At 38.2% G+C, this 14,170-nt stretch overlaps 1 long non-coding RNA gene across 1 annotated transcript; it reads left to right on the top strand.

Annotated features, from left to right (window-relative positions):
- The first annotated feature begins 4,098 nt into the window (after positions 1 to 4,098).
- Positions 4,099 to 6,113, top strand: LOC143857799 (uncharacterized). The gene is made up of 2 exons (XR_013238767.1): positions 4,099 to 4,196; positions 5,823 to 6,113. It is a non-coding gene; the product is annotated as an uncharacterized LOC143857799 (long non-coding RNA).
- Positions 6,114 to 14,170: the final 8,057 nt, after the last annotated feature.

Here is a 14,170-nt window from a genome sequence, read left to right as displayed (position 1 = left end):
CTTGCCTTTGCTTTCTCTCACACTCCAACCATCCTAGAATCATTCGTCCATGCATCTGTAACCACCTAACTTCGTCATCGAATAAATACAACTTGTTTGCCAAAATTGTTGCAATTGGCGCAACTCGCATCATGCCCTCTCTCACCATATTGATCTCACCATGTCTGATGCCACCATTGATTGTGCCAAGATATTCAACACCGACCCAAGCGTTCTGATAGCCCAAGGGTTCAACAAGTACTTTGAAACCCGTGTTTTAATGATCAACAAATCAAAGCAGCATTCACAGAAGTGGTTCACTACTCAGACGAAGAGCCAAAGCCAAAATCAAACTTTAAGACTTTCTAAAGCTAAGGCAAGATCCATGTTCAATTAATCGCGAAGCACCGAAGATTGGAAGAGGTTTTTATTCGATTGAATGTAAAACCAACTTCCCTAACCGCGCGCGGGACGGGCTTAGAGCGCGAGAAACTCATCACTATCTCGTAAGGGCGTTGAGACCATAGCATGTTACACGAAAGTGCCGCTTTCTCTGGAGTGTTGTCAGACAGCTTCCCGCCTAGAAGAGCCGCTCGCTCTATAGTGTTGTCACACAAGACAAGCAATCCATGGCACATTATCTACATGGATATCGAAACTTTAGTTGGCCCACGTCCGGTAGGCTAGTGTGGTGTTCATGTATATTTGAACCCATAGAGCAATTTGGTCAGTCAACCAAAGGAATGCCTAGAAGACCGAATCCCAAAGGTCGAATCTATTTAAAAAAAAAACCAGTAACACTCTTCGGTCAACCGAAGGATTAGCTCGATCAACCAAGGACATTGTCGGTAAACAGAGTAACATGTTTGGTCGATCGAACATGTGTTTGAGCCAACGGATTCATCCCAATGCTTGGTCAACCAGAGATCATTTGTTATGCCCATTAGACCTTCTAAAATAAGAGCCCTCTGAGTTTCTCTATAAATAAGGGCATTGGGTTCATTCAAAAAACTCTCAAGAACTCTAAAGAGACTCAACTATGTTGATTATCATCGAAGAACCTTCAAGGGACTCCTATTTCTCATTTTCAAGCTCTTTCGGCCAACTGAAAATCTTCCAGAAGCTTGAATATCACACTTACTCTCATGTGCATAGATCTTGCATCTACTTTAAGAGGTTGGTATAAGTTTATCAATGGTATATCTTTAAAAGTGTGAGAGAGTTAGATCGTTCATCTACCTATCAAGGGGCACAGTATTCTTTGTTAGAGTGTACACCCTAAAAGCCAGTCTTTGATGTATTGAACCTTCTTTTAATGAAACAATTCATTTCATGACATCTATTGGGTATTATACATGAGTGTTGATGTGCTTATGGAAGTGTCATGCCCATGGATTAACAGATCTTAAGGGGCAAGGAGATATGGCATTCCGGTTCTTTGCAGACCTAGAAGCTCCTAGTTAGGGTTGAGACTCGACATCTCTTCCTATACAAAACCAGCACAGAACTTGCCTCCATACATACATTCAGGTGCCTTTTCTCAACCACTGGGGTAGTGGCCCCAAAGCAAGTCCCAAAGCAAGTAGAATGTGTATGATGAATGGTTCATGCATTGAATAGAATCATGTCCAAAAGAGTCCGTGGACGAGGATATGGATAAGGCTATTCAGTTAGTCAGGACCGTTTATATTCCTTCGACCTTAGGGGTCATATTGGTTTGTGGAACTGTCTTATGGCTTTGGTCTATCTTAGAGTGGTCCCGGGTTCAGGATCAGTTATGGGTAGTACCAGACTTAGGGTAAATCATGAGATCAATAGCGATACCCAACAAGGAATCCTCCACCTCTGTCAAAGAGGATAATCATTTATAGTTTCGATCTCAGTATAGGCCTTTAAAATAACTCGAGACAGACGATTTGATAAAGTGTTTATTAAAGGTTTTCAAAAACATTTTTTTATTTTTCTAATGAAGATTTTCAAATTCATTTCGAGGCCCAGGCGGATAGATTGAAAAGCATACCATTGGGTGGGTCCAAGGGGTAGTTAATATCGACCCTTCTAGAGCCAATTGTTAGTCAAGGGTTCAACAATTAGCCATGTTTTGATGATTTACAAACCCAAATTGATTGTTAAATCATCTTGGACTAATGCATTGGTATTTGACTAAAATTATCGAAGTCCAGAAGTGGTAATCCAAGTACCTCAAGTGGCACTGTGATCAAAGAGCAAGAGCAAAATCATGAATTTCATCACTTGAATCGAGAAGCGAAGCCGAAGCTAGGACCACTTGGAGTCATTCACAAGCTAAGAAATGAGCAAAGCTCATTCAAGTTTAAAGAATTGAAGGCCAAGGACTTTTCAATATTAGAATGTATACTCCAACCTCCCCTAGTTAAAACCAAGTTCAAGGCAGTCTAAAAAGTTTAAAACAACCAAAATAAAATTGAAAAATCAAATGGACCCAAAGTGGAGAGCCCAAGCAATGTATAAAGATTAAAAGAACCAAGCTTGAACTTGGTCGAGCTACCGAAGGGAGCTTCTGCAGCCCAAAGGCCAATTCGGCCAAAAAGATAAAAAAAATTCAGAAACCTTTCTTTGGGCGCTTGAAGGTTGGTCAGGCGACTGAAGAAGGGTTCGGGCGCCCGAGCAACAATTTCCAGAATTTTTTATTAATGTATCGGCCAGTTACTCAGGCGACCGAGCCGCTACTGAGATGGCTCTTGTAAACCCTCAAATGGCTAATTTTCATTCTCCACTATAAATATGAGGTTGGTTTCTCATTTATAGCATCTTTAATCTTCATTAATCATCTCTAACCTTGAGTTCAGCATTCCTCCTGAAATTGGAACCAACAGCAAAGCAAGGAAATATTTGAGTTTTCTCTTACCCAGGAGAACTCTAGTCTCCAATTATAATTTAATATTAAGAGTTTTCTCCTATTTTAATTAAATATTGAGAGTTTTCTACAATTATAAAACTTCATAAGAACTCATAAAACTTCATTGAAAGAGCTGCCCAAGTTTGGCAGAGCAGAGCACATCAGAAGTGTCTACTTATTGCTTTTCACTTTGGCAAACAGAGGCAGTGAATAAGCAGCATATCACCACCCCTCTCCTCTTTTTGTCCTTGGCAGACTTTTGACACTACTCAACTTTTTTTCCTATCTCAATCTCATGAAAAGAAAACTTTTTCCATAATAAGTCAGATCTTCGAAAACTAAGGGACGGAGTTGGATGAAGTACATCAAGAGGAAGCACCATTGCCCATGTGGGATTCGAGCAGCAGCACAATCTTTGAAATCTGCATCCCTTGGAACAGTTGAGAAGCAAATAACCATGTTACATCCATGAGTGGGCCCACCATGTCCACTCAAATCCATGCACCGGGACACACTATATTACCTCATGTTTTGGATGGAGTGGGACCTCCCATCTCCGCACAAACTCATGCATAGGGTGGGGCCAACCATTTTACACCGCACTCTTTGATATGGAGGGCCCCACTATTTTACAACTTATTTTTTTATGTAGGGGGCCATTAATCCATTATGTTATAACCATGCAAAGCATGGGCAAAAAATGCTAGCCTCCTAGAACAGTTTTATATGTAGCAGTTTCTAATTTTCTATTTGGAGATATCCTTAGGATACATGTAAATTTTTTATATCCTTTGTATGAGGAATTCTAGACTGAAGGGAGCCCTTGCAAAAAAGAGGTGAAAGGGCTCCCCCATTGGCTGCACATCACCATCATGTGCATGATGGTGATGTGCAGCCAATAAGAGAGCCTTTTCACCTCTTTTTTACGAGGGCTCCCTTCAGTTTAGACTTCCTCCCTTTGTATATAGAATTAAATCTTCTTACCCTATAAATAGTGAAGAAATCTTCATTCAAATATTGACATATTTTCATGTGATACTGCTTAATCTTGACATCCTGCTTGAATTGGAAATCCCTTTGTATATAGAATAAAATCTTCTTACCCTATAAATAGTGAAGAAATCTTCATTCAAATATTGACATAATTTCATGTGATACTGCTTAATCTTGACATCCTGCTTGAAGTGGAAATCCAAAGGGCTATAAATATTACCGTTTGAGCCTATACCTTCATATCCCAAAAAAAAAAAAAAAACTGTCGCAACTTTTAAACAAGAATCAAACATGAAGAGTGCCGTTCTTCCTCTCTGTGTAGCCCTTCTACTCCTCTTCTCCAATGGTAAATTATTTGTACATTTAAATTTATTTCATTAGCATTATGTAGGTGAAATTTTTTTATTAACTTTTATTATCTACAAAGGATTATATTTTTTGGTTATAGATATGCAATTTAGCGCAATTTAGTCTCCAAATTAAGCTTTCAAACATCTTTCACCAAGGCCCTATTTGTGTTGCAAATTTTTTTTCGAAAAGTTTCCAAAAGAATTTTTTTCCATATATAGTTTCTTGCTTTTTCAGTGTTGAGGGGTTTATAATACCATATTTATTTTTTTGTAGAAAGGTAAGCATGAATATACCTCAATATATGAGATGATATTATATATATTGAATAAAAAGCTAAGGTATGGGACGATCTGTTTGATTATCAAAGATGTTCATCTATAAGTCCTTGTTATGGAATGGACAGTTTGAACAATGCCTTGCGATGGAAATTACTTATGGCCCTATTTGGATTGTAGGAATTTTTTGGAAAAGTAGAGGCAAACTATTTTTATTCTTACTTTTTGGGGAAATGACAAAAAAAAGCTGTTTTTTGGACTATTCACGAAAAAGCAGTGGGAAGTTCAAAAGGACCAAAAAGCAGTGATTTTCACTGTTCATGTTTTTTGAGGACCCTTTTACCCTTCACCCTATTGAATAAAGAAATTGTTTTTTTTTTTTTTTACCTTTAGTTTTGAAAGTGGCGTTTCTCTCTCCTTTCACGCTCCCTTTGAAAGTGACATTTAACTCTCCTTTGAAAATTAATTTGTAAATCCTTTACCAAATTAATTGAAATAAATTAATTAATTGAAATTTCCACGAAATTAAGGAAATTCATAAATTTCGGCCGACTTTTTCCAAATTTCGACCGAAATAAGTTACATTTCGCTGATTTTGGATTTCGCCGATTTCGATTTCATTCTTGGGCGAAATCCAAAATTTCGAATTTCGGCTGAAATTTAAAACCTTGATGGTGGGTACTCTCTCTCTCTCTCTCTCTCTCTCTCTCTCTCTCTTTCTCCATATATCTCTATCTCTCTCTCCATTTTTCAGTTTTTGTTGTACAGTGGTTAAGCTTAATCTGGTTGGTTGAGGTAAACCCTTGTTTAGTGGTTGTGAAACACAATGTAGTTGTTCAAACTCTGTGTAGTTGTCAATAGTTGTTCAGACACTATGTAGTTGTCAATAGTGATTAATGTGTGTAAGTAGTTGTTGAAACTCTTCTAGCACTGGTTCAAGATTGTTCAAATGTTGTTCATTGGATTGGTTTCCATCTAGTTGAGGGTTTCTGTCATTGGATTGGATTTCATCTACTTTAATAGTGGTTGATGATTGTTGGAATAATGTTTAAAACTGTGTAATTAGTAGTTGAAAGAGTATCAATAGTAGTTGCAGCACTGTCAATAGTGGTTAATGTGTAAGGAGTTGTTCAAACTCTTCCTAAACTTGTTCATGGTTGTTCAAATGTTGTTCATTGAATTGAATTCCATCTAGTTGAGGAGTTGTTCAAACTCTTCTTTTCACGTCTCCCATCTAAGATTTTGAGGAAATTCAAGATTCTAAAATCCGCATATCCAAACGGCCCCTAATTGTTTCATTAATCTGATGTATTCTCTAAAACAGATTTCGTCTGTGTGAAATTCAGGTGGAGTGAATGGTGCTCAGACCGATGCCACCTGTCATTTTCCGTTCAGCATGCCGGAGTGCAAAAATGAGAACTGCGAGGTCTTTTGCTACAATAAGTATGGCGATTTCGGAACATGCCGCGATGCGAACACTTGTGATTGCACTGTGTTCTGTACCAAAAAGTGACCCTTAGATTGACTAAGGCTCAATTTATGTAGTCGTTTCCGCTTATTTTCATCGAAAATAAAATCTTAGCCATTTGATCGTGAGCTATGTTCCATTGCTTTTTATTGAGATTGTTTTTACAGTACTTTTTAAGATTCTATGCTTGGGAGATAAGTGGTTTGGAGTTGTTTTTAAGTTAATCTCTTTTTTCACCAGTTTCCTCTCATCTTTCAACATGAAATGGGGGTGAAATATATTTTAGCCTATGTTTTAACTTAAGATCGAGATAAAATTTGTAACAATGCACATTTTACGTCAAGGGCCAACATTATGCTGTAATTCTAAATATGGCTTACAGTTGAAATACTTCAGTAAAGTGTGACCTTATCACAATACGATAAAAAAAACCCTTATGGACTAGATTTCATATTCAATAAAAATATATATAATAGTAATGAGACAAGTTATTGTGTAGAAATCTTCTAGGCAAATCAGATCTGAACATAATGACAAAAATAAAGAAAACCGCACAATTAACTCCGAGTTTTTACATTGTTAGGCAGAGATGCCTACGTCCAAGGGTAAGAACATGATCTTCTACTTTTAGAGAGTAAAATCTAAGAACTACAACGGGATTAACCGAAATATAAAACCTACAATCGGTAACCCTTATCATTTCTTCACAAATAAAGACTGTACATACACAAGCAAACCCAAGTAAAATCCACTTGAAGAGTTTTTGTTGATGTCACGCCCTAAACCCCACCCTGGGCGTAGGACATTACAGCGCCATACATCTGCAAGACGAATCCCACAAATGTACAAGGTTAGAAAGCAATAACAGAAATAACCTGGCATTTCAAAGCTAAAATATTAAAGTTCAATTAATGCGGACCCATCAGAGTCAATCAAATATCATCTCTCCCCAAGAGTCAAAGCAAAAATAAATAATATGATCTTTACATCTTATTCAAAGTACTCACTTTCTAAAGAATTTGAAATAACTAAACTAATCTTGAATATCCAATCTAAAGCTAAGCGTCTTGTTCCTCGTTATCTTCACGAGGGCCAAGACCTGAAAAATATTAAATAACCACAGTCAGCTGAAAAGCTCAATACATAATAAAGCACTACTCTAAGTATAGACTAAGTATGACAGGATTCAATGGGGTCAGATAACAAAGTCAAAACTGAGTACTGAATTCTTAACTGAACAGTAGGTATAAAGTAAATATAATGCGTGTCAAGTAAGGTTCTGAATCAAAAGTGCAATAAAGCAATTCAATGTTTAAGTTCGGATCAAATTCAGAGGTTTTCAGAATTCAAATACACTCCAGGCTCATCAGCATGGTCCAGAAGACATGTTATTGCTTATACACCGACAGTCAACGGTGTTGAAACTAGTTTCTCAAGTTCAAATACAAGTCGACAGGGCCAGCGTTTTATCCCACTGACGGGCCAGAAGTTTCAGTGTACTACCCCCACTGTGGGTTTCAGAATTTGCCATTTGTACTACCCCCATATGGCAGGGTTTCAAAATTTTCCAAGCCTCCACAGAAGGTATCAAAGGTTCATATTCAGATAGTTCAAAGTGTTCAAACGGTTCCGATAGTTCAAAGTTCAAACTGATAGTGTCAAAAGTTCAAAGTGTTCAAACGGTTCCGATAGTTCAAAGTTCAAACTGATAGTGTCAAAAGTTCAAAGTTCATAACAGATATTCTTAACAGTTATTTCCAAGGTTCAGAATTCAGAGCAGTTATTTCAAAGGTTCTAAAGTAGCAGCAGGTGAAATAAATGGCACGCTAGACTTTAAAGTTAATTCAGAGATTCAAAGGCATCGATACAAGTTTCCAAGGTCAATAGTGATTCAAAGTGAAGAGGGTTTACAAATACCCAAAGTAGTACGTTATTACGTACCTGAATGATGTTCAATTCCTCCCTTAATTCTGATTATGATTCAATACTCTAATCTGAACAGAACATATGTAACATATAAGGGCCCAAAAAGGTAACCCAAAAGCCTAAGAATCGAAATCCAGAAAACATATTCTCAGATTCAGACAAATTTTCAAACATCAAAGGCGTTCCAGTCGACTGGTCCTTCATTACTGTTTTGGTCTCAAAACGCAGTTTTGGCGCGCCAGTCGACTGCCCGTCAATTGTTGTTTCAATTTTTAAAACACAGTTTTGGGGCGCCAGTGACTAGTCAACTGCCCCTCGAGAATTCGTTGTTCTTGGGTTTTTACTCGATTTTTCTCAAAAACTTTAACTCATCATATCTTTTTTCGTTCGGACTCCAAATTGCGTGAGGTCGGATCCAATGGACTCGTATCGACGAGAGGACTCCATTAAACCCAATTTCACGATCCGAATTCAAACACATGATTCAAGAAAAATCACTAAAGATTCTTATTCGGGTCTCCAAACTTCAAATTTCAGAATTGGGTTTCTTATTAATCGACTTTGAGTTCGTTGAAATCGTAAAAAAATAATATTAGATCCAAGAACTCAAGATCAATCCAGAGATTTCTTATTTATAATCCATATAATCACAGTTCTTCCTTCTTTCTTCTTACCAAACCCTTGTTTTAGGGTTTCTAATATTCCAAATCGTTCATAGTTCGTAGATCTTACCTGGATTCGCGGCTTCGACTCCGAAATCGCTATCTTCTCGGTTTTCTTCTTCTTTCTCTCCAATTTCTTTCTCTAAGGCTGAAAAAAACGTTTAGGGTTTGTTTAGCCACGAAACGGTATATTTATAAGCTTTCTTAAGAAACCCTAATTTGAGTCAAATACAAACGGACAAAAACGCCCCTCTTTATTCAAGGGGGGACGAAAATTTTAAAGGGGTATTTTGCGTATTTACAGTTGATGTTGCTATCAGTCCCCTATATATTGTCGCAAACCACATTGGCCTTCTAAAGTACCCCACCTACACACCATCGAGTCATTGTTGTATTCTCTAAAACTTATTCAGTTTTGTATAATTCAGGTGGAATGAATGCTCAGGCAGGTGGCATGTGTCATTTCCCTTTTGTTCCCCTTATTGACATTGAAAATAAAATAAAAATTTTGCCATTTGACCATGAGCAATAAATTGCATTGATTTTCAACTATATGACAAAAGTTATTATTGCAAGTTGACATGGTGTGCCCTTAAAATAATAGTAAACTTTTGGGGGAAAAGAGTATCAATGTTGGGCATCACTTATGAGAATTCTATTAGAATATGTGAGATCTCCCCACTACATTTGGTTGAGATCTCACCGTTGGGTTATCTTGGTAGTGGATTAGACAGCTAGCTAGGTTAGATGAGGTTTCCTACAGAGATTAGGCAATTAGATTGGATTAAGAATAGTCTCCTTCCGCGGTTATCTATGTTTATCCCCTAAGTGCCCAATATATGGACACTTTGTGTTTGATAGGAATCATCTAAGATTAGTTTTATCGTAATCATCTAAGAATTGTGGTAGATTCAAATTATTATCAAGGTATCAGACGGGGTGGAACAATCCTCGGCTTGACCACAACACAACTAGCTACCTCTCTAGTGGACGGCCGATCTTACTGTCTGCTCGGCCTCCTTGCCTTCTCTTTCTCTCACACTCCAACCATCCTAGAATCATGTGTACATGCATCTGTAACCACCTAACTAAGCACAACTTGTTTGCCAAAATTGTCGCAATTGCCAAAACTCACATTATGCCACCATTGATCGTGCCAAGATATTCAACACCGACCCAAACCCTCTATTAGCCCAAGGGCTCAACAAGTACTCTGAAAAGCCGTGTTTTAATGATCAACAGCCAAAGCAGCATTCACAGAAGTGGGTCACTACTCAGACAATTGACAAAGAGCCGAAGCCAAAATCAAACTTGAAGACTTTCTAAAGCTAAGGCAAGATCCATGTTCAATTAATTGCGAAGCACCGAAGATCGGAAGAGAATGTAGAACCAACTTCCCTAACCGTGTGTGGGCCTGGCTTAGAGCACGAGAAACTCATCACTACCTCGTAAGGGCGTTGAGACCATAGCATGTTACACGAAAGTGCCGCTTCTCTTGAGTGTTGTCACACAGCTGCCAGCCTAGAATAGCCGCTCGCTATGTAGTGTTGTCACACAAGATGAGCAAACAATGGCACATTATCTAAATGGACATTGAAACTTGAGTTGACCTACATCCGGTAGGCTAGTATGCTGCTTATGTACAATAGAACCCATAGAGCACTTGGTTGGTCGACCAAAGGAATGCCTGGACGACCGAAGCCGAGAGATTGAATCTATTAAAAAAAAACCAATAACACTCTTCGGTCAACCAAAGGATTAGCTCGATCGACCAATGACATGGTCGGTAAACAGAGTAACATGTTTCGCGATCAACCATGTGTTTGAGTAAATGGATTTATCCCAATGCTTGGTCAACCAGAGATCATATGTTACGCCTGTTAGACCTTCTTAAATAAGAGCACTCTGAGTTTCTCTATAAATAAGGGCATTGGGTTCATTCAAAAAACTCTCAAGAACTCTAAAGAGACTCAACTATGTTGATTATCTTCGAAGAACCTTCAAGGTACTCCTATTACTCATCTTCAAGCTCTTTCGCCCAACTGAGAATTTTCCATAAGCTTGAATATCACACTTACTCTCATGTGCATAGATCTTGCATCAACTCTAAGAGGTTGGTATAAGTTTATCAATGGTATATCTTCAAAAGTGTGAGAGTTAGATCATTCATCTAACTATCAAGGGGCGCAGTATTCTTTGCTAGAGTGTGTTAGAGAAATAATTCTGTATCTGTTGGAAAGAAAAAGCAGTAACCAGTTTGCTTCAAGGCGCGAAATCGCTTTCCTTAAGACAGATTTCGCCCCCACTAGAAGTGTGCAAAGGGGATCCGCGAACTGCCTCCAAGATACAATAAAGCCAGTAGGAATGTCCTACTAATTTGACGACGCTATGCACAAGCGGAGTCAAATCCGAAATGCCCTTAGAATCTTACAAGTCTGAGAGAATCAGTCTAATTTCTGTTACTGCAGTATAACAGTAATTAGATAAACAATAAGAAAATAGTTTAGTAAAACGAATTTTGGTGGGAGCAAGAAATAGAGTATAATGCACTAGAAGTCTTAAGAATTTATCCAGAAATGGGTAAATTCGATTGTACTTTGAAATGGTTGGGTTCTGCAACTTTTATAGAGCCTCTGGTGTCTTTTCAGTGTGAAAAGCACCCCTGTATAGAGTCTTTCCAGATCGGTTTGAATTCTGGCCGTTAGATTGCGCCCATACGCGATTCAACGAACCAGATCAATCCTAGAGAGTCTGTTGGGATATTTAAATTCCCGTCCTCCCATCTAACCGTTAGATGATCCATCTATGGTACAGATCGCACCCCTTAGATCCTTGACCGTTGGGAAGGGACACAACCCAATGGATCGCACCCACTGACCGTTGGAGCACTGGGCCCGCTGGGCCGACCGTTGTGCTCGAATCAAAGCCCAACCCAATCGAACTATTCGACACTGGGCTTGGGCTTGATGGGCCTTTGAACTATTCGGCCCACCCACTAGACCGATCCACAATCATCTAAAAAAGCGCCACTATGCGCCCTATAGCCCATTGCCCACGCCGCGCGTGCGTGTGCGTTGCACCGTCCCGCGGGTCCAACCATGGGTTCAACCCAATGTACAATCAAACAAGTAATAGAAAAGTGTAGTGCTTTATAAGCCCTTCTCTTTCTTTTCTCTCATCCGATTTGGGACTATCTTTTCAACTACATTACACTATTCTCTTTCTCTTGCAAAAAGCAACTATTTCCAAAGAAAAGTTTTTCTTTTTCCAAAACACACTTAAAGAAAATATTTTCCAAAAATTGTTTTGACCAAAAACACTTGATTTTGAAAAATCTTTAACAGAGTGTAAGCCCTAAAAGCCAGTCTTTGATGTATTGAACCTTCCTGTAATGAAACATTTCATTTCATGACATCTATTGGGTATTATACATGAGTGTTGATGTGCTTATTGACACATGTTTGTCCTTAGGCATCATCGTAGGAAGTATCATGCCCATGGATTCACATATCCTAAGGAGCAAGGAGATATGACCTTCCGGTTCTTTGCAGACCTAGAAGCTCCTAGTTATGGTTGAGACTGGACTTCTCTTCCTATACAAAACCAGCATCAAACCTGCCTTCATACACACATTGAGGTGCCTTCTCTCGGCCACTGGGGTAGTGGACCCAAAGCAAGTAGAATGTGAATGATGAATGGTTCGCGCACAGTATAGAATCATTTCCAAAATATTCTGTTGATGAGGATATGGATAAGGCTATTTTGTTAGTCAGGACCCTTTATATGTCCTTCTACCTGAGGAGTCATATTAGTTTGTGGGACTGCTTTATGGCCTTGGTTTATCTTAGAGTGGTCCCAGGTTCACGATCAGTTACGGGCATGATTTGAAATTTCGGTTTCGGCTAAAATTTCGGACTTATCTGAAACCGAAATTTCAGCCGAAATCCCAAAATTTCGGGCAAAATTTTGTACACACTCACGAAATCCCGAATTTTTTAGACGAAATTTTGCCCGAAATTTCTATAATTTCTTTCGAAATTCTTCAACACATTAAAATATTATTATTTTAATTTCAATTTTGACGAAATTCCCTAAATTTCTGAAATTTCGAATGAAATTTGGTAAATTTCGATTTCGGTACGTTTCGGTTTCGGTCCTCAATGAAATCCGAAATTTCAAATTTCAATCAAAATTTAAAACAATGGTTACGGGTAGTACTAGACTTAGGGTAAATCATGGGATCAATAGAGATACCCAACAAGGAATCATCCAACTCTGTCAAAGAGGAGAATCATTTACAGTTTCGATCTCAGCATAAGCTTTTAAAATAAGTCTAGCCAGATGATTTGATAAAGTGTTTATTAAAGGTTTTTAAAAAAAAATTATTTTTCTAATGAAGATTTGCAAATGCATTTCGAGGCCCAGGCGGATAGATTGAAAAGTATATCATTGGGTGGGTCCAAGGGGTAGTTACTATCCAATTGTTAGTCAAGTGTTCAACAATTACCCATGTTTTTATGATTTGCAAACCCAAATTGATTGTTAAATCATCTTGGACTAATGCTTTGATGTTTGAGTAAAATTATCTAAGACCAGCAGTGGTAATCCAAGTACCTCAAGTGGCACCATGATCAAAGAGCAAGAGCAAAAGCATGAAGTTCATCACTTGAATCGAGAATCGAAGCAAAAGCTAGGACCACATGGAGTAATTCACAAGCTAAGGAATGAGCAAAGCTCATTCAAGTTTAAAGAATTGAAGGCCAAGGACTTTTCAATATTAGAATGTATACTCCATCCTCCCCTAGTTAAAACCAAGTTCTAGGCAGTCTAAAAAGTTTAAAACAACCAAAATAAACTTGAAAAATCAAATGGACCCAAAGTGGAGAGCCCAAGCAATGTTTAAAGATTAAAAGAACCAAGCTTGAACTTGGTCGAGCTACCGAAGGGAGCTTCTGCAGCCCAAAGGCCAATTCGGCCAAAAAGATAAAAAAAATTCAGAAACCTTTCTTTGGGCGCTTGAAGGTTGGTCAGGCGACCGAAGAAGGGTTCGGGCGCCCGAGCAACAATTTCCAGAATTTTTTATTTATGTATCTGCTCGTTACTCAGGCGACCGAGCCGCTACTGAGATGGCTGTTGTAAACCCTCAAATGGCTAATTTTCATTTTCCACTATAAATATGAGGTTGGTTTCTCATTTATAGCATCTTTAATCTTCATTAATCAACTCCAACCTTGAGTTTAGCACTCCTCCTGAAATTGGAACCACCTGCAAAGCAAGAAAATATTTGAGTTTTCTCTTACCAGAACTCTAGTCTCCAATTATAATTTAATATTAAGAGTTTTCTCCTATTATAATTAAATATTGAGAGTTTTCTACTATTATATTTTAAGAAAGGGAATGACATCAGCACAACCGTGTTTTTATAATTGCAGTAACCCATTTTGTCTTTTATTATTTAAAGAGCTGTAAAAGGGCTATTACAGTACTCAAAATTTTCTCAAACCAATTAAAAAGGAAAAGACAATCTGAGTGTGTGCAATTATTAAAACATGGTTGTGCTGATATCATTTCACTTACGAAATTTCACTTTTCTTCCTCCCCTCTCGCTTATTCTTGCTAGTTGTGTGCACTTGAGAGA

Source organism: Tasmannia lanceolata, unplaced genomic scaffold (assembly GCF_043159265.1).
Source record: "Tasmannia lanceolata isolate RefF3 unplaced genomic scaffold, GAP_Taslan_0.1 ptg000025l, whole genome shotgun sequence".
NCBI classification, from domain to species: domain Eukaryota; kingdom Viridiplantae; phylum Streptophyta; class Magnoliopsida; order Canellales; family Winteraceae; genus Tasmannia; species Tasmannia lanceolata.
This window is presented reverse-complemented; position numbering and strand designations above follow the sequence as displayed.